General features: G+C 37.7%; 1 protein-coding gene across 3 annotated transcripts in view; it reads left to right on the top strand.

The window, feature by feature from the left end:
• Positions 1-13,770: 13,770 nt before the first annotated feature.
• Positions 13,771-25,991, top strand: part of GRM3 (glutamate receptor, metabotropic 3) — a 198,552-nt gene continuing 186,331 nt past the window's right edge. For 2 of the 3 annotated variants that reach the window (XM_012721061.1, XM_004676882.2), the window contains exons 1-2: positions 13,771-13,886; positions 14,164-14,656. The gene's annotated coding sequence lies outside the window, so the exon portion shown is untranslated. Of the gene's footprint in view, positions 13,887-14,158; positions 14,657-25,991 lie in introns of those variants that run through there. The other variant, XM_012721062.1, reaches the window with a different exon arrangement.

Raw genomic sequence — 25,991 nt, 5'->3', positions numbered from 1 at the left:
TGCATAAATAAATAAATCTTTTTAAAAAAAAAAAAAGAAAAAGAAAAAACAGTTCTTCCCCCATTGATCAGATAGTCATCACTGAATGGGCTTTCATAGTACACTTACTTTTGATCCTAGTGCCTGCTCTGTGCAGCCCTGTGAGGATAGTGCTTCTCAAGCACTGCCATGCTCATCTTCTCTGAAAACTGTCTAACGGATCACTTGACTTTTTAACAATTTAGTTATTGAAATGAACTTTTCACATTTAGGATAAATATTAATAGAGTTTCAGAGATAACACAGAGTACCCATATACTCATACTCAGCTTTCCCTATTAACATGACATTAACATGCCACGTTTGCCACAGTTAACCAGTATTAATGTATTAATACATTATCAAAAGACCATGTTTTACTCAGATGTCTTTAGTTTCTACCTGATGTCCCTTTTCTGTTCCCATTCAGAATACCACATTACATTCAATCCCATCATTTCCTCTTGATTGTGACATTTCCAACATTCCTCACATGTGATGACTGTACTATTGTCAGGGGTGCTGGTAGAATCACTACTTAGTTTCTTTCTTTCTCTATTGGAAGTACTGTTTGTTGTTCTAAGTCATTCCTCTCCATTTACATTCTTTGTTTTCTAATCAAGAAACTTGGTTTTCTACTATACAGATCTAAAAGTCTAATATATCAGACTTTCCCTTGTGAAAGATATAAAATCACTGAGTCTGCTTATGCTCAAAATAGTTAGTCCATCAGCACCTTCCTTTGTTGAATAATCCAAATGAATAGACTTTCTCTCTTGAGACAGACATTTAGAGAAAGCCATCTATTGCTGTGCTTCTAGAGCATCTTATTGTGGCCCTCTCCTAGTGAATTCCTAAAGTTTTTGAAACATGTTACCTCTGGACAAAGGCAATATCTGTTTGCTTCCCAGTTCTAACTCACCTACATCATGGAGTTTGTTTCACTCAACAATGCTGGTAATTCAACTTCAGAGAGCAAGAAACAGATTCAAAGGAGAAATGAAAATTAAGAGGGTCCAAATAGTATACTGAATGGAAAGAAAGGCATCTAAAAGGACTAAGACTGTCAGTAGTACAGTGGACATTTTGCAATAATCTACATTTTCCTCTTAAATTTATATAAATCTCTCTAGAACCAAATGATACAGTGCTCTTAATTTTCCAGTATATATATGCAATTATTTTTACAAGGGATTTTTCCATCTGAAAAGGTAATCTTCATAGCTATTTGGTTGCATTTATTTCCAGAACAGATATTCAATTCTGCTTTCGGAGACTTTCTGTCAGAATCTTAGATTTCCAGTTTCCTTTCTGTCCCTGTAACATTGTATTGCTAACTCTGCTTTCCCTGTACATTTCTCAGAGTAGTTTGGCCTTCATTCAACTCTCTTCCCTTTTATAGCTGACTCTCGTGATCTTGAAGGTTTCATTTTGCCTTTCATATTTGTCATCTGTCAACTAAAATATCAAATCTTCTAATAAGGAAGTCTCATTCTCCAGTTAATATGTCAGTTAATATGTCAGCTTACTTTGTTTTTAAATAATTATGGTTTCCTTTTGTCTGAAAAAATATTTGATTTCTATGGTTAAAAGGCACCATTATTTTTAATTGCCTTCTTGACTGAGTTTGCAAGCACCAAAATTTATACTACTACATTTTTATTTCAACCTACAAGAATAACATATCCTGCTCATAATAAGGGTTTCCTTTTATTTTCAGTTACTTTTTCATAAGAATCTACTATACTTCTGTGGGGAAACCCATAATTTGAGTCTTTCAAAATGGGATCCTTAGTGAAAGTTTAATCTGTTAACAAATCTCAAGCCAACTTGGGACCACATCGTTTATTCCTTTCACACTCTCTTCTCTTGGCTTTGAAGGCAGGTGACATGACAAAAAAAGGAACAGAATGTGGGACAGCTGGTCTACCACTGCCTACACAGGCCTGCCACAAACAACACCAAGCTAGAACCTCACTGGTACTCTATAGAATATGCCAAATGCAGCTGTCCTGTAATTTAAAAGCAAGAAATATTGTTATTCCTTCCAAGGTCAAAGTGGAATAATCTCAACTCAATTTCACCTGAAATAACAGATCAAACTGTGCTTCTGAATTTCAAAGAGGCACAGTTGTAGTCTTACCTAAGGCACTTATATCCAGGAATGCTGAGGTCACGTGTGCAGACACAGGTGCTAGCAGTCTTGCCTGGAAAAAAAAAAAAAAAAACAAAAAAACACTGTCACTTCCTTGGGGCAAAGTTATATGGTTCAGTGACCAATCAAAGTCAAAATCCCACCTGGACAATTTATTAAAGCCTGAAGCCTAATGCCATCAACCCAGTGTGTATGAGCTAAACCCAATAATAAAATTGTTAAAATCAGCCAGATGGCATGCAATAGTTATCCCCTAATAAAGTCAAATCCTGCCTTCCACCTCTTTTGCGTTTGGTGCACCAAAACCCAAAACCACCCTCTGATCATTTAGGGTCTTGCTTTCACAAGATGACTCGGTTTCCAACACTGTCTGTCTTCCCAATGTCTACTCCTTACTGATTGTCAATGTGCTATCCAATGTATACGATTCAGGAAGTTGTAGATTTAGCATTAAACATTCTTCTTCCCTTTTTAAAGTACAGAACAATCTCATTACTGATTAAAAGATCAGGATAATAGAAGAGATACCATTTTGTGATTGAGTAATTATTAGAGTAACATCTTAGACATCTAGTCACAGTGCATTTCTCACATACACCCTAGTCAGGTTATACCATATGTCAAGGAAATCAGAATATTTCATCTGATAAAAAAAAACAGCAGGTATGGAAGTAAGCCATTATTTTATAGATCACCCATAAAGAAATCCAATGTGTCTATCATTAAAATTACAAGCTACCATTTATTGTAAGATATATATATTTTAAGATTTATTTTAAGATCCATTTAAAAAACAAAACAAAACAAACAAACAAACAAACAAACAAAAACAGGATGTAGGCCAGAGATGCAGGGGATAAGAGGATTCACTAGAAACAGAGTGGGGAACAGAACAGACAGATCTACTGAAATATACTGCTGAGGGGAGCAGCAGACAGGACAGGTCTACTGTGCCATGTGGGTCACCTCCCTGTCCGGGGATTGAACTCCTCTGCTGCAATGGCTGTTGATAGCGTCATAGTGCTGCAACTCAACTCCTTAAACCAACAGGGAGGCCCTGCAAATTTATTTAGAGAAGCTAAGGTATTTACAAATGTTCTAAAATTGAAAAAATATGTAGCATATCTCTATAGGCAGATCTCACACAAAGTAAATAAGAGGAAATTAGTAAATTACATAAGTCCTTTTTATTTGTCTCTCTATGTTAGCTATCCAGTAACTGATACCTCATCTGGGAAGCAGTGAAAGAGGAGGAGTCAGGGGAGAAGGCCCAGAAAGTACTACCCTAATATTTGAGGACTTGGAAATATGAAACAAGGAATAAACCTATTTCCTTACATAATCAACAATGTCCTAATTTTCAAAAAAATGCAAACATATAAAAGTTGATGCCAAAAATAGTCCTAAAACTCTCACTATGTGAGGAGAAAAATGTTACTCTTAATAGAATAAAGGCTCTGCAAGGAAAATATTTCCTACTCATAAAGTTAGTATTCATTTTCTAAGACCGGCACTATATTGCCATGTGGAATTTAGATTTTCAGAGCACAGTTAAAACAGTAAACATTTTCAAAGTATTAACAATTCTCAAACTTTGAACTAGCATTTTATGGGTTCAAGTGGAAGTAGTATCTAGAATCTGATATTACCAGAACAATGCAATTTCACTTTTGGATTAATAAACTTTATCTGTCTTGACTGTTTATCTGAAGTTTCTCTTAAAAAAAATACTTTTAGATCAAAGATATTAAAGTTTTAGTCTTACCTAGCTGGTCTCAGTCTTTATAGAATGAACAAACTGATCTTTTCTACTTTGCACTAACTAAAAACGTACCTATTAAGTGTCATGGAAAAAAATGCACATTCAGGGCCTGATGAAAATGACCACTGAAAGCAAATAAATAAAAGGCTTCAGGTAGAACCTGAAGAACTAAACATTTTAATATAAATGTGTGATAAATATGCCACGTGGTTATCACAGGCTTCACCCTGGAGTTGTAATATTGGCCCTACAATTTACTAGATATACAGGCTGCTGAACCTCACTTTAAATTTGTTTCTTCATCTAAGTGAAGTAATGGTAATTCCTCCCGCTCAGGGTCATTGTATGAATTGTGAGGCTTTGTATGAAAACCAGTAACATAGTGTCTGACCCACAGGGTACAGCCAAAAAAAAATTTTCTTATGTTTATTATGAGCAAATACACATGCAAATATAGTTCCCATGTAAGATGCATACTGTTTTAACGCTATAGTAACTATTGGATTTTTTTTTAACCATTTTAATAGTTACAAGTATTTCAAATAGTTCAGATTCTTACCTTCTGGGACATGGTAGAATTGCTTTTCTTGACCCTTTTTGGTTGCTATAAGGAGAACTCATGCATGCCTTTTTCTGGACAGAGAATTTAAACGTTGAAATGAGATCCAGATCTCTCCTTCCTTTGCCACATATGGCAGTGTTTCACACGGTGGCTGCTCCAGCACCCTAGGTCCCAGAGTAAGGAAAACTTACTCAGTACACTGCAGAGCGGAGCAGCGGGTGAGGCAGGAGAGGTCTGCAGCACCATGCCGGTTGGCTCCCTGGCCTGAATCCAGAATTCTCGCTGCCGTGACTGGTGACTGTGGCTTGATAGTGCTGAGACTTAACCACCAGGGAGGCACCACCAGGGATGCCCTAACTTTACATCTTATTTGCTGTATGACCTAAAATAAGTCATTTAACTTTTCATACCTTAGATTCTTATGTAGATAATATGAACAATGGGCTATTTTTTGATTGCTCATAGTTATTTTCCTAAGCTTTATAGAAGCACTATAACCAAAAGCTATATATATTTACATTGTATGATGTAATTTTTTAAGTTACACTAAGTGATAATCTATGTATACATGTGAATTGATGGCCACAATCGAGTTAATTAACATATCCATCATCTCATATAATTACCATTTGTGTGTGTATGGCATGCAAACATTTAAGATCTACTCTTTTAGCAAATTATAAGTATATGATACAATATTACTATAATATGAACAATTATAATCACCATACAACCTTATGGTTCTATGAATTTAACTTCTTAAAATTCCGTATCTGAGTGATATGACGTATAAACAATATAGACAATAGCCTTTATTTATTTAACTAAAAGGGGACATGGTAAAATTTAAATGTGTATTTTGAAAATTTAAACACACTATTCAAAGAAAGAATGTAAATATGGAAAGGCCTCTGAGGAAGACTTCATGAGCTTTACCACGGCTATTTCTGCAAACGTGAAAATAACGGAAGAGATCAGCAGTTTTTCTTATAATAACATGACACAACGTTTAAATGTTTTACTTCGCCTGAATGTTCTATTATCTACATAAAATAGCAGAGATACATGGTGGCTCCTGGAATAAAGTTGCTTTTTATCACTTGCTTTCTAACATTCTCCTTCAGTGATGGAAAAGAGAATTAATTTACAATTGACCACAGAATTCAGTATTCAGATACACCTTTGAAAATGAGTACAAGCTGCACCATCATCTGACATGGGGTCTGGGCACCAAAAACAAAAATCCTGGGCAGCACTAGACCTGCTGACTTCACGAGCATTCCCCTGCTCTTATTTAGTAAGTCTCTGGTCTATAGGTGCTCCTGAAACTTAAGTTTTGGAAACTGTTCCCTTAGACTATGGTGGGCAAGGTGAGGATAGACAAGAGCAAGGGGTAAATTAAGGAACAAAAATAATTCACTGAAGAGCAGAGAAAGAAAGCTGTACTATCTTTCCTCCCTTAAGAACAACACATTTTCTTTACACTCTAATCATTGCAAATATAAAAGAACATCAGTTCTACAGCTTTTAGAATCAAAAGAATTATGCTTTAGGTAAAATAATGAATCACCAAAAAAAATTATAACTAACACATAATTTTACTAAGAATTACCCCAGAACTTTAATCCAATCTTTCTTTGCAGTCCAGTAGAGACTAGTGTGAGCAGTATAGATGCATTTATAATTTGTATGAGGTACACCTACTTTGGCACTACATTTAATTGAAGTATCACACCCTCAATGACTAAATCTCCAGTACCAAACTAAACCAGGGAACAGAAACAATTGCCTAATTAAGCTTTGTCTCAAATGCTAAGATAATTCAAGCACAAGATGTTTTATCTGACAAAAATCCTCCCTGAAATCTTGAACTTATTTTATTAAATTCTGGGCTAGAAATGACAGCTAATTTTAACATTTTACATTTACATTCATTACTTACTTCACTCAAAATATTTCTTCATCTAAGTGTTCTTGCACAAGATCATTTAAACAATTTCTTTACTGTTCAGTATCTTGGCTTTCCTTTTAGAAAACTTTTCACTAGTAGGCACAATGCCTTTCACACTAAAGAAAGGATGTACTTATGAAACTGAAGAACTCACAAAATACTGTTCAAATATATGAAAGGTTAAAAGAAGAAATGAGCTCATAAATAAAAGGTTTTGGTTTATTTTTAATAAAAAGAATTTTCTAAAGTAGCAAGATAAAAATAAATTAAAAAACAGAATATTGTAAATTAGGTTAGCATAATCTGGTAGAATACTGAGAGCTTATAACATCTCCCAGTCATAAGGGTTATGGCTGGCACATTCCTAAAAATAAAGGTCCATATTGATCGAAAGCATTTTCTGACTACGGGCTCCACAACACCATGAACTTTATTGAATTACTCTACTTGCATACTCAGGACACAGCACAATGCCTAGCATGGAGCTGACCCTCAATAAATATTTATTTTTGAATGAATTCCTGAGAACAAACCACTTAGTGTACCTCAGTGTACCACATTCATGCTTCAAGAGTCAGCACATTTCTTTTACACACTTAGAACGCATTTAATATTTATTGGACATTCTCCCAAGTGGCTCTAGTAGCATATATGTGTTTGGAATTTACATATCATACAACAAAAGTGGTTTGCATTGCAACTTAGGATTTTCTTGAAAAGGCTGCATAATTTTTAGGACCTAAGAACTGAACCTGTGAATCCTTCAGAATCCATCTTCCTGTTAAAAATTTGCTTTCGGTGTCATTTTCACCTGGTCTTTGAATGTGCCTTTACCCATAACAATGAGTAGGCACACTTTTAGTCACAGTAAAGGAGAAAAAACAATTTGTTCATGCTATAACAACTAAGACAAGTCATATAAGTCTAAGAGTAGCATCTTTAATCTAAAAGGAATTGTAAGAGAAAATTTACATAAATAGTGAAGACTGATTAAGTTAAGTCCAACATGAAATTGTGTTGTTCTGATGAAAACAAATTCTAGATCCTATAATGGATATATTTATTGAATTTTTATAAAAAGCCAGGTATTAAAGTAATTAAGTACAGTTACTATGGTAACTGACTTTGACAAAAAAAAAAAAAAAAGTTCACTTGCCCACAACTTACAAAAACAAAAACAAAAGAAGAAATGACTTTCCCTAGCAGTCAACTACAAACACATTACTCCTTTCATAAGAGAAGTATTTATGTGATGAAAATTCACTAATTTTTCAAATCAGCACTTACATTATGGGTAGGAAAATTATGTCAAGTAAGGATAGGGAAGCAGTGAGATTACTCCCTAAGTCAAACATGATTGGCTGACAGATTCAATGGTCAATCCTATTTATCTATTTTTGATGCCATACACTAAAGAGTCATATTTCCAACCTAATTGTAGCTAAAAGCAGTCATGTGAGCAGACATATATAGTGAAATATTTATAATACTATTCTATGTGGTTTGGGGAAAAAAATACATTTTTGATACACAGGGTAAATATAGCTTAGCACTTCTGTTCCTGCTTTTCCCTGCCTCTGAGTGGATGATGTGATTAACCGAAGGCGAAGCAGCAAAACTCCAACAGGAGAAAAAGACAACCCTGAATGACTGAAGCAATAACAAGGATCGCATGTCTTCATAGACTTGCTCTGTGAAAATAAACAATCCAGGAAGTGACTACACATTTGAGCTGTTGTTGCAGCCTAGAAACAATTCTAAGTGACATGCTTACCCTTTTCTCTCCACATGTATTTCAAATTGAAGTAGAATAACCTTTATCATCATATTCAAGGTCTGTTTGAAATCTGGTCACTTCAACTAGACCAATTTTCTCCAAAATAACCTCTCATATATTCGTTAGATTGCATTTTTAATGATTTGTTGAGATCTGCTCACCAATATCAAAAAGGAACCTCAAAAGTTAGGACCCCCATTTCATCTTCTTGGCATCCTAGGTACTTTGCACAAAAGAGAGTCTTAAAAAATGTTACTTGACTGCATTTGCAATCTATACATAATAGGAACGTTCTCTGAACTGAATAGCTGATTTAGGGATAGCCCAGTCAATATGCCATCACTTCCATGTATAAAAAATATAGACTTGAACTTTCAGGAAGGAAGTAATCAGCATAAGACCCAAATAAATAACATCAACTTACATTATATCACATAATATATACTATATATATTTACCAAATTCTCTAAGGAACAATTTTATAGGTAGAAAGGCAAATTCGGTTGACATGCTTTTCCCTTCTTCTGAACTTTTTGTTGTCTGTGCTATGCATATTTATTCAGAATAGCATCACATATCCAGATAAATTGCTGTGATTCTACCATGAATAATGTGGATAAACTAATTCTGTCAAGCAATGGCTGTGCCCAGAAGCCTTAATTCTTCTACAATGCTCATAACCTTTGTCAGATCCCATTTATCCCAACCTCCCCCCAAAAAAAAAATCTTTAAAATTTCTAAAAACAAGATGATTGTTTTTTATGAAGACACAGAATTGAGAAAACCCCTTGGAAAGTCTTAGAATATTCATTGTTTCATTCTTCAGATAACTACTAAGCCCTCCAACATGTCAGGAAGTTTCAGGCACTGGAGAGAGAAAAGTGTAGAACCAACATCCCCTCCCCACATGAAGTGCTAACCAGAATAACACGCCAAACTCCTGCATCTTAGACAACTGGCAATGTATGCTATATCCAGAAGTTAGCTGGCTCACAATAAAGTGTAGATCAATAGGGTCTTTTCATCTTTAAAGGTTAATTCATTCACTCAGCAAATGTCTACTGAGCAAGTCTTCTCCTCCCACCCCCCCCCAAACATACCCACATCATTTTAATATGTACCAGGAATGATGGCACGTACAATAGCTAAAGGGCTTTCCTCATAAAACTTCCAGTCTAAAGGGGAAGACAAATAAAGAAGTATGTCAATTTCTTGTGATGAGTATTTTCACAGAACTTACAAGTTCTAGTACTATTTTTGAAGATGTATTTGTACTTACGTAAGCATAAAAGAACTGAGATGTAGGCCAGAGGTATGGGGAATGAGAGGATTCACCAGAGACGGACCAAAACAGCCTGATCTACTGAAATATACTGCTCAAGGGAGCAACAGGTGAGATAGAAGAGGAAGTTAACTCCTGAGTCAACAGGAAGGCCCCTACTTTTTACTTTTTATATTTTATTTGTCTTTACTGGTATTTATTTCAATGACTGAGAACTAAATTCTTCCTCAAAAGCTGTCTTCTAGTGATAGGTAATTTTCTATTTGAACATTCAAGTTTAGAACCAAACTTAATTCAGTTGTAACTGTGCAATATGCAGGACAAGAGTTTATTGCTCTTTCCCATCCCCTTGGATGTAATTCAAAGCCAGTGTCTTTTAAATTGTTCCCAGATAAAAATCCCTTCCTCCATTGTAGCTCAAATACACACATATACAGAGAAGGCGTGGGGAGGAGAGAAAGGATTGGGTACAATGTAAAGAAATGATGAAGCCTCCATTGCCCCTGTAAATTACAGCTTCTTCCCTCTGGAACCTGGACAGCAGGTGGGAGACCTGGGTGGGAGTGGCAGGTCCTTCTCTGCTCACCCAGCTCCTCATCCTCATTCTCCCTGGCCCTCAGCAGCAAGTAGAGCTTTTGGCCACTGCAAGTTGTGGAGGTCAGAGATATGCAGGGACAAGAAAAAGGCTATTTGATCAGTACTGATTGGGTATTACATTTTCCTGAGCTTAATGGTTTTGAAAGTTGATCCTGATCCCAATTTAGTCATTTTTTTCATGACCTTTGGGTCCTGGGATCACTAATTGCTAGTTCCCTGAAAGTGAATTTAAAAAGTGTCCTCTCCGCTCTGATGAATTACTAAAAGGCACCCTCCCACCCGGCTGCTGTGAGTGGGTACCAGAGCCCCAGCCAAGCCATGCGTTAGCACCCTTCAGCTCTATGCCTTGTCCAGAACACACCCTGCACAGTTCCGGAAGCCCTGAGCCCTTCCTTACCCTCTGGGGATCCAAAATTTCTCCTCTAAGCCTTTCTTCTTAGAATAAGGGAAAATGCATCTGTTCTGTACTCACACCCCTACATACAACACATAGGAAGCCAGCAACTTTTACCTGCCACAGGTGAAACCACAGTTACCCACCAAGCTCAGACCTCTGTTTTTTCAGATGTCTCCACATTGCTCTTGCCTCTTAAATGCCTGCTCTTTGAAGACTGTCCTGACTCTGGTGGCACTTTCCTGACTGGACAATTGCTATCCCACCTCAGCTCTGAGGTTCTTATCTTTAACTTCAGGCTTCTTCCTGCCCCTGGGGAGCAGAGACACAGAGCATTCCCACACTCTGTGATATGTACACAAGCTGTGAATTAGCAAGCACCCACTATAGCCTACATCCACTTAATGCCAGGGGAACTTAGCAATGCTTTCTGGTAGCGGCAGCACCCCGCACTTCAGTGGAAATGAGGAAAGGGCACACACACCCCTTCCTGGTCCTGAATACTTGGGGCACAGCAAAAACCCTCTAAGCCCCCACTTCCTACCTCTCTCAGCATCTAGGACTTTCACTCTTGCATAATTCACTGAGCTTAAAGATAACGTCACTCAAATTCATCACAGAGATCTGGCAATTCTCACTTTGGAATATGGACTAGTTGGCCCTCTTGCCTTAAAGCTTCTCTGAAATTAAGACCAGAATATTTTTATTTTTATATTATGTATATTATAAATTTAAGTTTGATTTCACAGATGATTTAAGGGAAAACATTTCAAAAAATAGTTGAAAAGTCACAAGAGGATAATTATAAATAAATTAAAGATAAAATTAATGTATGTGTTACATATTAGACATATTAGGCCCATATAAATGATCATTTCTCTCCTGGAAAAAGAGTGAAGCAGAGGAACTTGTTGTAGTTAGAGCTAGGAATGGTCAGCAAGAGATACTGGTCAGATGATTAGAAGGTTCAGATGATCACATATTTTAATGCACAAAACCGACACCTTGGAGAAATCAAATGAGCACTGTGAATACAACCAGACAATGTAAATCAGAACTATTCCTGACAAAAGGCCTGATCACTCTACACATGAGAAAAATAAGTACAAATGGAGATTGGTCAGAGAAATCAGCAAAGAACTGATTTCGGAATTTAGCCAGTGGAGATTTGTTCCAAAGGAAATGATAGCGAGCCTGAACTCAGAATGGGGACAAGTAAGGCATTTTATTTGGAATTAATGGCAACAGCACAGCAACTCTCAATGAAGGATGGCCTGCTTTATGAAAAGCACTAAAACAGCATTATACCATTATAAAGTGAGGGCACTAACTATAAAGCTCCCTTAGAAGAAATATCAATTAATTATACAAATAAATATGAATATGGGCTAATACAATTTGATTAAACTACTAAAAATTAAGATGCCCTAGCTGTTCAAACTTGAAAACGTCTGACAAAGATAAATGTGAATTTATGTAAACATCCGTGTACACGTGAGCAACAAATGTACATGTTAAACCTATGTTTCCAGTTAATGATGAACTAAAATTAAATGCAAAGGAAGGAATTAAAGTCCAAGATTAATTACCTTCAATTAAATACATGTATCAATAATGAAAACACTATTGGGTAATTAGAAACTAATAGTAGTAATAAAGACTTTGATGTTGTTTACATGATACTTACTAATCATCAAAATAACTCTAAAGGATAAACAATTATTCCCACTTTACAGATGATGAAATTGAGACACAGTAAGGAGTGATGAACATTAATTATTTAAATCCAGGCTATACACTTCCTGGATGAATAGCTCTTATCTTCATCTTTTCTTTGAATGAGTAGAGAAAATGCACCAGAAGGCCAAATCTGGTAACAGTCTGATAATGTGCTTCCGTAGTCGGATTCTACACATCCTCATCCTTGGTGTGACAGGATACGAGCATGCTGCTGGGCCCACACATCACTCCTTGCTTTTGTGCAAACACAGCTTTTTTAATGAGATGAAAACACCAGAGCTCATTTACTTTTTCCTAGTCTCACCTGACTCTGATAAAAGCTGTGGAAGAGCAAAAAGAAACCTCCCAGAACATTCTGAAAGAACCCAAAGCTGCCAACATGGCTTCGTGAGTATCTGAAGCGGTGGCAGCCTTCATCTTCCCAGGTTGTATCATTTTCCTTCGTGTACAGTTGTCCACTGGGCAGAGGCTTTCATGAAAGCCTGGTGTGTTTGTGGTGAGCATTACATGTTAGAGAACAGTATTGAAATACAAAGGAAAACTGATTTTGCTTTTATTTTGACAATGTTATTGCATCCCAGGAAGACTGTTGTTGAAAGAGGAGCTTCTAGCACTTTCAGATTTTCACTGTTTAATAAGATTTTGATGTTCAATATACTCGAGTTTCTGGTTTTAGTGCATTCACATAGAATATATATTTGTCCACATGTCTTCTAAAAGAATCAGTGGTAGAACTGTTTCTGTGGTGTAAATGTTTCTGGCTAGGTTATAAATGAAGGTAATTGTTAAGCAACTTAACTTTAAATATTAAAGAATAAGTGTAGTATTAAAGCATTAAGCTTGATTGTCTCTGGCAACAAATAATTCAGGCTTTGGTTAACACAAAGTTAGTATATCAGGGTGGAAAAAATTAATGACAGTGAAGTTTTGATTTTGAAATGAAACACAATATGCTTCTAAACATAGATATATACCTGGATTTTACCTTTAGGATTTTATCTGCAGCTCGAAACCTATTAAAGCTATTTCCCTGTGCCTTTTTCTCTTTTGTGCCTACGTCACCGATTTAAGGACTGCGTTTATTTATTTAATTTTATGAAGAAAGAAGGGATTCTGTAAAGAACGTTGACAGCGTCTGTTAACCACCAGTAGGTCTACAAGATTAAAGTGGGGGTGGGAGGGAGGGTCGCTGTTTTGGGGGCGGTGTGGCAGCATAAGAGGATAAGAAAGAAAATAATTCAGCACTGTCTTCTAATCTTATTCCACCCAAGAAATTTGGAAGAATGCGAAAAAGCAGCAGCCCAGCATTCTTAAAGGGGCGTGGCCTCCCTCCAGGGGCCGTCCAATCGAATTCCTTCAGAGGGAGCTATCCCCAGAAGATTGATGAGGGTTGCTAGGAAACAGGAGCGTCTCCCTCCCTCCTGACCCAGAGATTGCTCTGCACAGTCCCTCTCCAGGGGCTCGCACTGTGCAGTTGAGCGGTGTGTGGGGCAGAGCTGCACACCGGCCTCCTAGGCTGGCTCGTCCCTTTCTGCTCCCGCTCTCCCTTTCTCCTCCAAGCTGCGGTCAGTCCCTTGCTTCCGGACGACAGGAGAGTTCTTTCAGGACTATTAGTCCCTGCTCTCCCGCAGGCTAAGAGCTATAGCAGGTCTTCAAAGTTAGAGCCCCTTCACCCACCCTTCCGAAATCACCAAGCATTGCATGTATTGCTTAAGGATTTCAAACAGTAAGGCGAAGCTGCCTGCAAAATCGCCCTGGCTTTCCATATAGTAATCCTCTTGCCTAGGTACCCTGGCTCACTAAAGACTCTGCAGATACACCCCTATAAAGGGAGGGGGGAGGGGGAAGGGAGAACGAGAGAGGGAGGAAAGGAGAGCGAGGGAACCAGAAGGAGAGAATGCCAGAAGGTCCGTGCCTCTGCCTAGAGTCCCAATTAGATGCTACGGTTCCAGCCTGGCCAAGGTGAAGGAAAGTTGCTGTCGCGCCTGTGAAGTGGGTTTGCCTATTAGGCGGCGGCGGAGGAGAGGTACTCATCTGCGAACTACTCCCCTCCCCTTCGTGGAAGACCACTGGGTCCCCTTTTTCCCAACCTCCTCCTTTTCTTCTCCTCCCCACCCTCCCTTTTCCCACTCCCCACTGACTTGGAGGCCTGGATGCTCGGCCACCGGGCAGTGGTCCAGCGCTCAATCGGGAGGGGGCGGGTGCAGGGGGCATTGTGACAGGAAGCGGAGCGCACAAGTTGGCCATTTCGGGGGCAAAATAAGTTCTCCCTTGGATTTGAAAAAGACAAAGCCAGCAAGCTACATCTTTTGTGTCGGATGAGGAGGACCAACCATGAGCGAGAGCCCGGTGCAGGCTCAGCCGCCGCCGCCGCCACCTCGGTCAGCTCCAGTCGCTGCCAGGAGTTGTCGACGCGAGGTAAGGGGCCCAGGGGAGGACGGGCACCTCTGGAGGGAGGCCAGCGAGGGCGTGGAGGCTGAGGCACCGCGTGGGGCACACGCAGCAGGGAAAGTTGAGGCAGACCTCGGACCAGTCCCTACAGTCCTGCCCGGGGTGGGGAGGGCAGGCGGGCAGAGGTGATGTGGGTGTGCGTGAGAGTTTGTCTGTGTGCACGCACGTCTGTCTCCCGAAGGGAGGCAGGTTTTAGGGCACAGATGTGCGGTCAGGGTGCGAGAGGTGTAGGGACTAACTAGTGATGGTATAACCGCAGAAAGGCTATCACGTTAGTCAGCCACCTCCAATTCTGCTCTGGGCTCACGATTAGTTTCTATTCCGAGGCTTCTTCGGTTTTGTGCATAGAATAACGTGTGCTGCCTGACTGCCACACTGGTGGTTTCATGTGGGTGTGGAGGTTGCGGAGCGAGGTGGGCTGCGGTCAGCGGGACCTGATCCCTGGTGCAGCCGGGATGAGCTCGAAAACCAAAGGCAAGCAGAGATTCGCTCTCCTGCAAGCATGCTTGGAAGGGAGCCCTAACTCGATGCCCTTTGCTCCTTTGGGCTTGAACAAAAAATCGAAAAGTCAGACTGGGAGCATATCTCTTCATCGATCCTGTTCCATTTTCTTATCTGACAGTGAGATAACTCGGAGAGGGCGGGAGAATCGCGATCCAGAAATAGACTAGGTAATATATCCAATAAGCTTTGTTTCTTAAGGATTTCATTTAGATTACCTTCTAGTTCCTTCCCTGGGTTAACAAACGTGCACTATTAGATAGATATCTTAAAGGGGCATACCCCTGCTTTCTAAGTATTTTAAAGCATGATAAATTTCGATAGTTAAGTTATAAAAGTGTACACTTATAATGATTTGTGGGAAAGTGCTGGACTAATTTCCTAATAAAATATTTCCACTGTTATTTGCACAGTGTAATGTTTGAGGTGTAAAATAGTTACATATCACAAATTCAAAGTTGAGGATAATGTAAGTGTGAACTATAGACCTCAACAATAGTTTTTTTTTAAATTTCTTTGCTTAAATTTACTTGTACTACTTGCTTATGGAACTGTTCAATACAACTGGATTGTGTTTCTTTGGGAGGAAAAGGAAATATGGATTTGGAAACAAAACAACATTTACCTAAATCTAAGGGTGCTTTGGTTCTTCTAATCACATGTTTTATGGCTGCAGCCTAAACTATCAGTGTAAATGTATTTCATATAGGTGTGACTAAAAACTAGATTGCTGTGACACTAAACTCCTGTGAATACATTTCATACTAAAGATGTGTAGGGCACTCTATTAATGATTATAGTGTCATACACACTTTTTCTTAAAACAATCAAAAATTTGACCAGAGTTTGGAAGCTATTATACAAGGGGCCCTAATAAAGTGATATTTATCCCTTTCATAATGGCACTGTCTTGTATTCACAAAGATTTCTCACACCTGTAGGTTCCAGCTGTCTATTCTCTCATGTTTTGGTCACCCAGCAAAAATACATGACTTTTTTATTGGTTGTCTTGATGTTCAAGTAACAAGGTGCTCAGGGTGAAAACCAGAAAGTCCTGAAACTTGCATTTTCACAAGTGAAATAATGAAAATTTCACATTAACTACATCCATTTGACTAAAGATAATGATAAATGGTAAGAGCATCTTTCTGTATTGTTAAGTTCCCACTATCAACCCCCCACATCCAGATACAAAGCCTCTTTTTCTAATCAGCAAGATTCTTGCCAATGAAATGAGAAACCTCAGTAGAAAATCATGCCAACAAAGAAATAGGTTGAATCTGGGAACTAAGGGAAGAGAAGCACCTCTATTTAAACTGAATGGTATTTTTCACAATTCAAAAATGTAATTATGTGAGGAAATGTATGAATAGCTACATAAACAGAAGAGAGTAAAAATAATGAAAGTATAGCCTATGGACCACTCTTTTGTGAATGAGATCTATTTTTTTTTTTAAGTCATGGTGTACACATGTAAAGAAGTGAATAGGAGTCAGGTGAATCACTCAATAATCTCCAAACATCAAGATAGTAAGCCGGTCACTGCCTTTGTCCCTGTAAGTTAAAAGTTGCAGAAATGCAAGGATGACATAATATTAAATGACTTTATTTTTACTGAAGTTTAAATTAATATTGGTTTTGAATGAAAGAACTAGGATAATTGTCAGAACATGACCTGCCTCACTTCTTTACTTCATGAAAGATGCACAGAAGATTGAGGTTAGTCTTAATTTTGAGAGATTTCTTGCAATAACATTTTTACAACTTCCCTAGGTAACTCTTTTTCTGATTTTATGCCAAACTTTTTTTTTCCAAATTAAACTATTTTGTCCTTTCTGTCCATTCCTCTAATAGGTATCATTTACAAAATGGTGCATGATTTTTTCCCTTAGAGTAATGGCTAACTGCTGCCAAAATATACCCTACTGGCCAGGGGATGGCTTTTTTCAGCACGTTATCCTGCACTCAAAATCATCCCAAGACAGCATTAAAGAAATGAAAATTAATATCTAATTTCCATTGAAAATGGACTGGATGCATCGAAGTGTGTCAGAGTGTGGTCGGACGTCTAAGATTAGAATTGTTTGCTCCAGAGGTAACTCCCAAAAAAGGAGTCATTGTTGCTCACAGGTGCCACATTGCTATTTTACTCTGAGTTTATAGTACAATTTCATCTCTTCTGAGATTCTGTTAAATGTACCCAATTGTGCATTAGATGAATTTGTGAAAATTTTTCCCAAGAAGTAGCATAAAATGATAGAAGATTATCCACCACGACTGAACACATAAAATGAGCACAATCATAGCAATCATGGAGACTGTAGAAACTATTAGGTCACCCCCTTTCCTCCAAAGCTTACATAGTTTTGGCCCCTCGCATACAGCATTTTGGAACACTTCAGTCCAGTGTGATTTTAAAAGGCTCAAGTAATAACTACTTCTAGTACATTTCAAATAGGACTGTATAGTCAAATAGTTTTCTCTGTTAAGAACTTTGCCATGGTATTTTCTAACTGTTTTTTCTTGTGTTCATTCCTCATTACCACCTCTCTGACCCAATCCATTCACTTGCCTGATTTAGAGTCTTTATCCAACATTTATATAGGACTTTATTAGAAGACAAACTTTACACAGCCATGAGAAAACACAAAGCTAATAGTTTTATATCTGTCTTTCTTTTCTAAATATTTAAAACAACTTCTAGGTCATTTATAAATATATAATTATATATTCCTAATAACTTATTTCACTAATGTGTGAGGAAAATGTCCTTTACTGACATTAATGACCTATGTTATGACTGAGGTGATCCCTTCTAAGTAATGGTCTACGTGGATACACATTTATGAGACATTTTTAGTACAAATTTCATGTCAACGAAACCCTGTCAATGCACACACTACAAGGGAATTCTGTGACATGCTGGTTCGATGCTCCACTGAGCCAGAGACGCTGTTGTCATGTAAATTCCACTATTAAAATGAAAGTGATTTCCATAATTAATACAATGTGCCAAGAATATAATAGTGTATATAGTTTGATGCATACATTAACACAATACTGCAATTCTAGTAGAATATAGTGGCCCATCCTACTAAAATAAACTGAAAAGTCAGTAGTATTAAGTCTGAATTTACCACTATGTTGTACATTGAAAAGTAAGCTCAAATTATGTATAGATCAATGTGGAATATACTTAGCTCTTTATGGAGGTACCGTATGGGAAGGTTACTTTAAAAATAGAAAGACCTGAATTAACCACAAGAGAGAAACAGGTTCTCACTGTGCTCACTTAAAATATGATTCCAAGACATCCATGTAGAGTCTTCTTTAAAATTTTTAGCAATTATCTTGATAGACTCACCATCCCACTCAATTTTTTTCTTCAAATCCCAGACATTGAAATGCAAGTTATGCTAGACAGTAGAGGGGTAAATTATATAATTCAGGAGATAACTTCCTAGGTTATACTTGGTAAATCCAGATTATAGGACTAAGTGTAAGGTAAATCAGCAAATAAAAATACAATTCTATGCCCTCTTCTGCTTATTGAGTTTTAGATGGCATGTTAAAACACTCATGTGGATTAAGTTAAAGGAAAGTAAAAATAGACGGCATTCCAAAACTAAATATGGTTTTCAGCAAATAAAATTTGACTGCGTGGAATAAATAATTTTTTAACCAGTGTTTCCCCTTCTGAAACCCCAAAGTGTTTTTACAGTGCCATTCATCACACAGCAATGAGTACCCTCAATGATTTTCCTTAGAAACAAAAGGAAATCAATGTTCTTGGTATAGGAAAAGCAGGCCATTAATTTCCTTGTGACTTCTTCCTGGGACAGAGATATTCTAAGAAGTCTGTGTCTATACAGAACAGAGTATCTCCTTACCAACTGAGCAATCTTTTTATGGAACTACAAATTGTACATTCCACTTTAAGAACAAGATAGAAAAATCATTGCCTGTCACACGCTGTATATACACAGAGACACACATTTGAGTAAATTCAGTTGGAGGAGAACAGGTATCCGCCAAATAAAACCATGGGACTAGACACATAGTTTGGAAAAACTCTCTATTTGCATGAGAGTTATAAGAGAGTAAGAATTTAAGAATATACCTCTAAATAAGAATTTAAGAATATACCTCTAAGAGATTACTATTAGAAAGGTAGGGGATAGGATATAATCAGACAATAAATGAATATTACATACACCTATTCTAACAAAGAAAGATTCAAAATATGCAATGGGTTCACACACAAAAAATAACACTAACACACACACAATTTCATAAACATGAAGAAGGCAACTCAAAAATCCAACTTGTAGAGAAAATAGTAACAGAATTATCAACCTAGTGATAAATTTTATTCCCCCATTTAACAGCTGTATTTAGTTCTTAAAATATAGATAAGATATTCTAATACTCAACTGAGACTCTGTGTTGACTGTTGTGAGGTATACAAAGCTAATAAGATATTAATAGATGATAATTATTGACCACCTGTCATGTGCTAAGAATTCTGCTAAAGCATTACATGAATTATCTGATTTAATACTTAAGACCCATAGAATGTAGATACCATTATCCCATTTCAGAAACAAAAAAATGTAAGCCCAGTTCAGGTAGTTAAGAATGTAAGAGCTGGAATTCTAAACTTAGGCTTTTATTTCTAAATCCTATTCTGTTTATTGCTAAGCTATGCTGTCACCCCAATTATGTTTTATGCTTGACTTCATCTAATTCAACAAATATCATCTGCACTCCACACACACTTTGACACAGAAGGAAATCAAGGACTGGAAACCTACAAGAGAGTTGTACAGGCTCAGTCTTCCTTCATCCCCAGTTTCTTCCATGGGGTAGAGAAATGCCAGCTGAAGGAATAAACCAAATATTATTTACAATGAACTAGAACTGAGAACCAGAAAAGTCTATGAAGGTGGTAAGTTTATTAACCAGTTGAGAAATAAACATTAAGTAGGAAATATGTTTCCTGCCACCTGAATTCAATGAACACCGCAAATGACAAAATTAAGCATAGGAATCATCAGATAGTCAGCATGGAAATGAATAGCATTTCCACTTGTGAGACCTAAAATATTGTTATTTCTCTCCTCTAACCACCTCCCTACTTCCCACCAAGAAAACAAATTGATAAAAATGTGTCATAGTCTAGTTAAATTATGGAATTTCTTTACCTGGCTAAAGCAGTCAATCATCTGTATGTAACAGCCTTAGCATTTGACACACTTGGTGTTCATTCATCTCAAAACAACAAAAAGACAGACTTGGAGGATTCCAGTTTAAAACATGCGAGGGGCAAGCAAAGCCGTGTGACTTGTGGGTGATTTTAAGAATCAGTCAACAGGGCTTCTCTGTGAAGGCGCCATCTTATGAGTCTTTTCACTTACATGCTTTCCACAGACAGGAGGGGTCTTACAGTTTCAATGGATGTTTTATTTCAATCAATAAAAAGGGTTAAAATATGAGTCTTTACTTGAATGTCTTTCTCTTATTTGTGCTAGAGCACTTAATGGAAATAAAAAAATGAATGATTATCACAGATCTGTCCCTCCATCTGGTGGAGGCTATTTCTTTTGATTATTAATAATGCACAGCAGATAGATTATTAGTAATATTTTGTATTTTGCTTAACACCATGTGTTAGTGAATGTAACATAATGGAAATTGCTTTCACAAAATATGTCAAAATACATGCCAACTTAGAGATGGCATTGGAAGGTCAGAAACAGTTGAAATTTGTATCTGCCTCAAGGAGAAAAAGAGATCTGGGGAATGTAATTATCTGTTTCTATTTTGAAGCATCTTCTTTTTCCCAAAATAGCAAAGACCCTCTAAATGCTGATATGATAATTCCAGTGATTTCTGTCAAATCCAGATATATTAGTGACCAGGCAATACCTCAGTTCAGCATTAACAAAGAGCCAAGATAGGGGACTTTCTATCTTGGATTCTTAATACATCACTCCATAGGCTTTGCTCAAATTCTACTTTTGGGAAAAAATGTTTTAAGGAATGGTAAAAGGCCCACTTCCCCCACTTTATCCAACAGAAGAAAGAAAAAAAACTACTTAAATTATCTGAATTTTATCCAACGGTTTTTCAACTAAGAAATACAAAAGACCACACATTTCTAGATTCAAATATTAAGTACATTAACCTTCCAACACACTGGATTTAAATTTTTTTCAGAAAAGCTGGCTTCATGCAATTTGATGGGGAGTGGGCAGAGTAAACAATTATAATTTTTGCCTTTTCACAATCTTGCCTACTCAAAGACTTTCCTTGGCTACGATGTCTTGAACATACAAAATGAAATAAACTGAGAGGGGAGAGAAATTCTTTATACCTATTGAACAAATTAAACCCTGATAAGAATTAGATCAATATATTATAGTGCACTAAGCCTCCCCACTAGTGGCACTAAGTCTGTGCCACTCAGATGGAGAAGTTTGGAAATATGAAGGAGGAAAGAGTGAGAAACATTTTTTTCCCACCCCTCTACCTGCCACACAAAGCATCATGTGCTTACCTCTGCTATAAATGTTTATCAAATAATTGCAAGGAAAACCGACATGAGACTCATGTCATTTTAAAATTTGCTTTAAGGTCATTTTATTTACTACTAAGTCTTAAGTTTCCCAATTTATGTTTTAAACTGGACTTTATTTAATTAAGCAAAATTTTCTGAGTTCCAAGAATACTGGGACTAATTCTCTTTTGAATTAGTGCAAGAATACACATATTAAATATAACCTTCCAGATTATTCTTTTGCGCTCTAAAGTTTGAGAAACAATACTTTCCTCAGCTGTTATAATGAAATACCAAGGACTCAGCGGCTTAAATAAGAGATATTTATTTTTCAGTCTGGCGGATATGAAAGTCAAGGTTAAGGTGCCAGCAGACTTAAAGTTTCCTGATAAATTCTGAGTCTTGTGGGGATGGGGTATGGGTGCTCAGATCTCTCTCTTCTCACAGTGATATCAATCCCATTAGGGAGCAATCACCCTGGTGACCTCAGTTTAATTACCTCCCTAAGGTCCCATCTCCAAATGCCATCACTTTGATGATGACAATATATGACCTTGGAAAGAGGAGTGGACACCGACGCAGCCTGCAGTTACACACTGAGTGATCGCGGGCATGAAACGACTTCATGGTGAAGTTCACGCTAACTGGTTTAATCAGTTGTCTGAAATAAATTTTGTATGCCTGAGTATAAATTAATGAATTAAGCACAACCAATAAAGCGTACTCTCCAAGTTGTGTGAATAGATCCATTTTCTACACAACTCGTTGTTTTCAAGGCAAAGGGCTTTTTTTCTTCTATCACCTTTAGTAAATTCCATTAAGATCCACAAATGCATACAATACATATCTTTTGTATATGTTTAATAGAAAACTTTCCTGTTTTTGATCTCTGCTGCTATTTTTTATAATGGCAATGGTGCATTATTACAAAGGAAAGTTACTAGTAATTGAATACAAATTAAAAGTGATTTTCATCAATGAAAACATTATTCCTATGTCTCAGAAAAGAACTATTTCCAGTTTTGGATAACTGCAGACTTAATTCAAATTATCTTTATAGCTATATCCTTGTGAACGAGGGTGTGGGAAAACATTGTTTTGTCACAATTCTCCCCTCTGCCCTCCGGATCTGCAGAACAGGAGAAAAAGCCTCATTTGGCAACTTACACATTCTCCACTGGGCTTCTCCTTCGTCCAAGTGAATGGTTGCTTGGCTGAAGCTGACAATCCTCACAAATACTGCCAAAGATAGTTTCCTAAGCAGAGTTCAGAGCCACATGGGAAAATGCTGCAGAGAGAATGGAGGAAACTTAGACCAGGCCACCAAGCTTCCCTCCTTGGAGGTCTATGCACTTCTTTGTGTTCACTTGTGTTCCATACTTAGTAATCAACTTACAAAGAGAAAATGTTAAAAAATAGTCACTATCCACCACTCTCCCTAAATTAAAAAAAAAAAGAAAAGAAAGAATTTTAAAGACTTGGGTTATTTCAGGCACACACGTGTAAAATTGCTGGAAGTAATGTTGTGTCTCAGCATTTGCTGCTTCCCTAACCTCTGTGGATGTCACAGATCATGCCCTCTCCAGCAGCCTCTCCCCTTAGGTTCTCCAGCTGACAGAACTCATCACCACCCCAAAGCAGCTTTTTTCTTCTTCTTTGCAGATTCTGGGAATAGAACCATCATTTCTCCAGAAAATAAGTCAAAATCTTGGAACTGCCTAGACATTTCCCTTCTGTTAGGTCCTCTGTTGATTCCTTCCCCATAACTCATGTCATACATACAGTGTCTTCTTTCCCCTCCCACTACTTTTAAGACCTTAGCCCAGGTTATTATCTTTGTCCTTAATCTTCAACAATTCACCTCCTCCAGTCTCTCCCTCTTCATTTATTATTTACTTATCAGCTAAATAATGAGGACTTACTGTGTCTCCAATTACTGTTCCTCTATAATAGCAGTCAACAACAATTCAGAAGGATATTCTTTCTCATTCAGCTTATACTAACTAGTGAGATTCAGACAATACAGAAAGCTACAATACTGTGAAGCATAATGATATAGTATTTAAAAAAAATTGGGCAGAGAGGAGTGGGAAAAGGTAACATCACTACCAGATGAATCTTGTGAATCACTGACTCCTTATTCCACTGTTCTGTATAAAAGGCACAAAATTCATCCCTTAAAAAAGGAACTTTTTTTTTAAAGATTTATTTATTTGTGCATACAGAACTGGGGTACAGGCCAGAGGCTCAGGGGCAGCGAGAGGCTTCACCAGAGACAGAGTGGAGAACAGAACAGGCAGATCAACGAAGTACACTGCTGAGGGGAGCAGCGGGCGGGCCAGGAGAGGTCTGCCACGCCATGTGGTCACCTCCGGGGCAGGCGGGAATCGAACTCATGCGGAAGTGGCTTTAGATTCTCAGTGCTGCGCTTTAACCCGCTGCGCCACCAGGAAGGGCCCAAAAAAGGAACTTTCAACCTCTTAGCTTGCCCATAAATACCTTTCACACATATCTTTCCATGCACTTTCTTAATCTATGTCTCTCCTCTAACCAGATTTTTATTGTACATAAAATAGGCATTTGAGCATCCTTATATCACACTTCATTTAGAATGTACTTTCTTCTTTCTACAAACCTACATTTTACAGCCAATTTCAAATTCCACCTCATCTAAGTCCATACTAATAATGTTTTCATCTTTCCAACAAAAGCATTTTATCCCAAGTATTTATGCAATCCCCATCACATGTGGGCATGAATAGTGAAATATTGTTTTGACCTGATTCATATGTGCGCAGAACAATAATTTGTGGAATCAGATCACAAATTCATTTTCATTTCTTATTACTCCTTTAAAATGCATTCAGCAAAAGCATATCACACTCTGATGTAATAAGGCAATAAATCTTAATTACAAACAGTCTTTGTTAAAAAATTAGTATGCCTAGACCAACATAGTAATTAAAATCTTGAACTTTAAAGTTGAAGCTCTGTCCCCAGCAGGAGGCTATTTCCAGCGGAAGTTGAGAAAGAAACTCCCATGCTCCCTGACTCTCTCTCACTGTCCCTGCCCCTCATGCCAATTCAAGCTCTAACTGACTCTTCCAAAACTAGGGGAGGAGAGTGAGTGAAGGGATGGAGGCAGAAGAGTTATAGGAAACAAGAGGTTTTTACCTGAGTGTGAACCTCTCTGAGTCTCCAGGTGTTTTACGGCTGACTCTCGAGACAGTTTTCAGGAGTGCACATGTACAGAGGTGTGTGTGCACTTGCGTGTCTATGCACACACTCTGAGACTGTCCTCCATAGCGGGTCTTTCACCTCAATTTTCTGAACAAAATTCTTCTTGTTTGACCACACTTTACCGTATGGGTCTCATACTATTACACCCCACACAGGTGCTCGCAATGGGGTTCTCATTGTCCCTCCATGCCTTCCTCTTGCACTGGGATGCTCTCAAGGCTTTTGAGCCACAAAAATACTCCCACTTTGTTGCCAGAAAAATCCTAGGCATATGGATCCGACAATGCAGTGACATCTCTTAGATGCCAAAGCATCAAGCATCTGGCCCTCCTCCCTCTTTAACTACTGTTCGGAGTCAGACCCAGCCTATTTCATGATGCTGAACTGAAGTGCACAGACATGCTTCCTAACCCCTCTCCCTTACAAGCCTACTTTGACATAATAGAATGGAATATATTCACTTGTTTATATGTATCTTGTTGCCCACTTAGCTATAAATACCTGGATTTAGTGAAGTGCCTAGTTACTAATATACCAGCTGATGTTTGTGGAGTGTGTAAGTATGATTATATAGTCCACAGTTAAAACAGATGATCACTTTTTATATAACCAGAAAAAAATTATGGGGATACCTGTATCAAGATTTACAAAAACCAATAGCTGTGAAGTAACTTAAGATGTGCCTGGAACACCCATCTGTCTTCCTGTCTACAATTAGCTGCAAAAGGACAAAGATCTTACCTGTCTTTTTTAGTAGTCTGGAATAATGATTGGGACAGACGATGTGTAGTACACATAATTAATGAGTGAAGGAACATCACTTTAAATTTTATATTTACTCACTGGTCATCTTCTGTGGCTGAAACATTAACAATTTATTTCTACCCTACATATTTTATACTTGAAAAGAAAGAATTGCTAGAATCTTTTTTTTAAAGATTAATTTATTCATACAGAACTGGGGTACAGGCCAGAAATGTGGAGGGTGAGAGGATTCACCAG

The sequence above is a fragment of the Condylura cristata genome, unplaced genomic scaffold, assembly GCF_000260355.1.
Source record: "Condylura cristata isolate star-nosed mole 26May11 unplaced genomic scaffold, ConCri1.0 scaffold00005, whole genome shotgun sequence".
In the NCBI taxonomy this organism is placed as follows: domain Eukaryota; kingdom Metazoa; phylum Chordata; class Mammalia; order Eulipotyphla; family Talpidae; genus Condylura; species Condylura cristata.
Note: the sequence above shows the minus strand (reverse complement) of the source record. Positions and strands in the feature narration are given on the sequence as shown.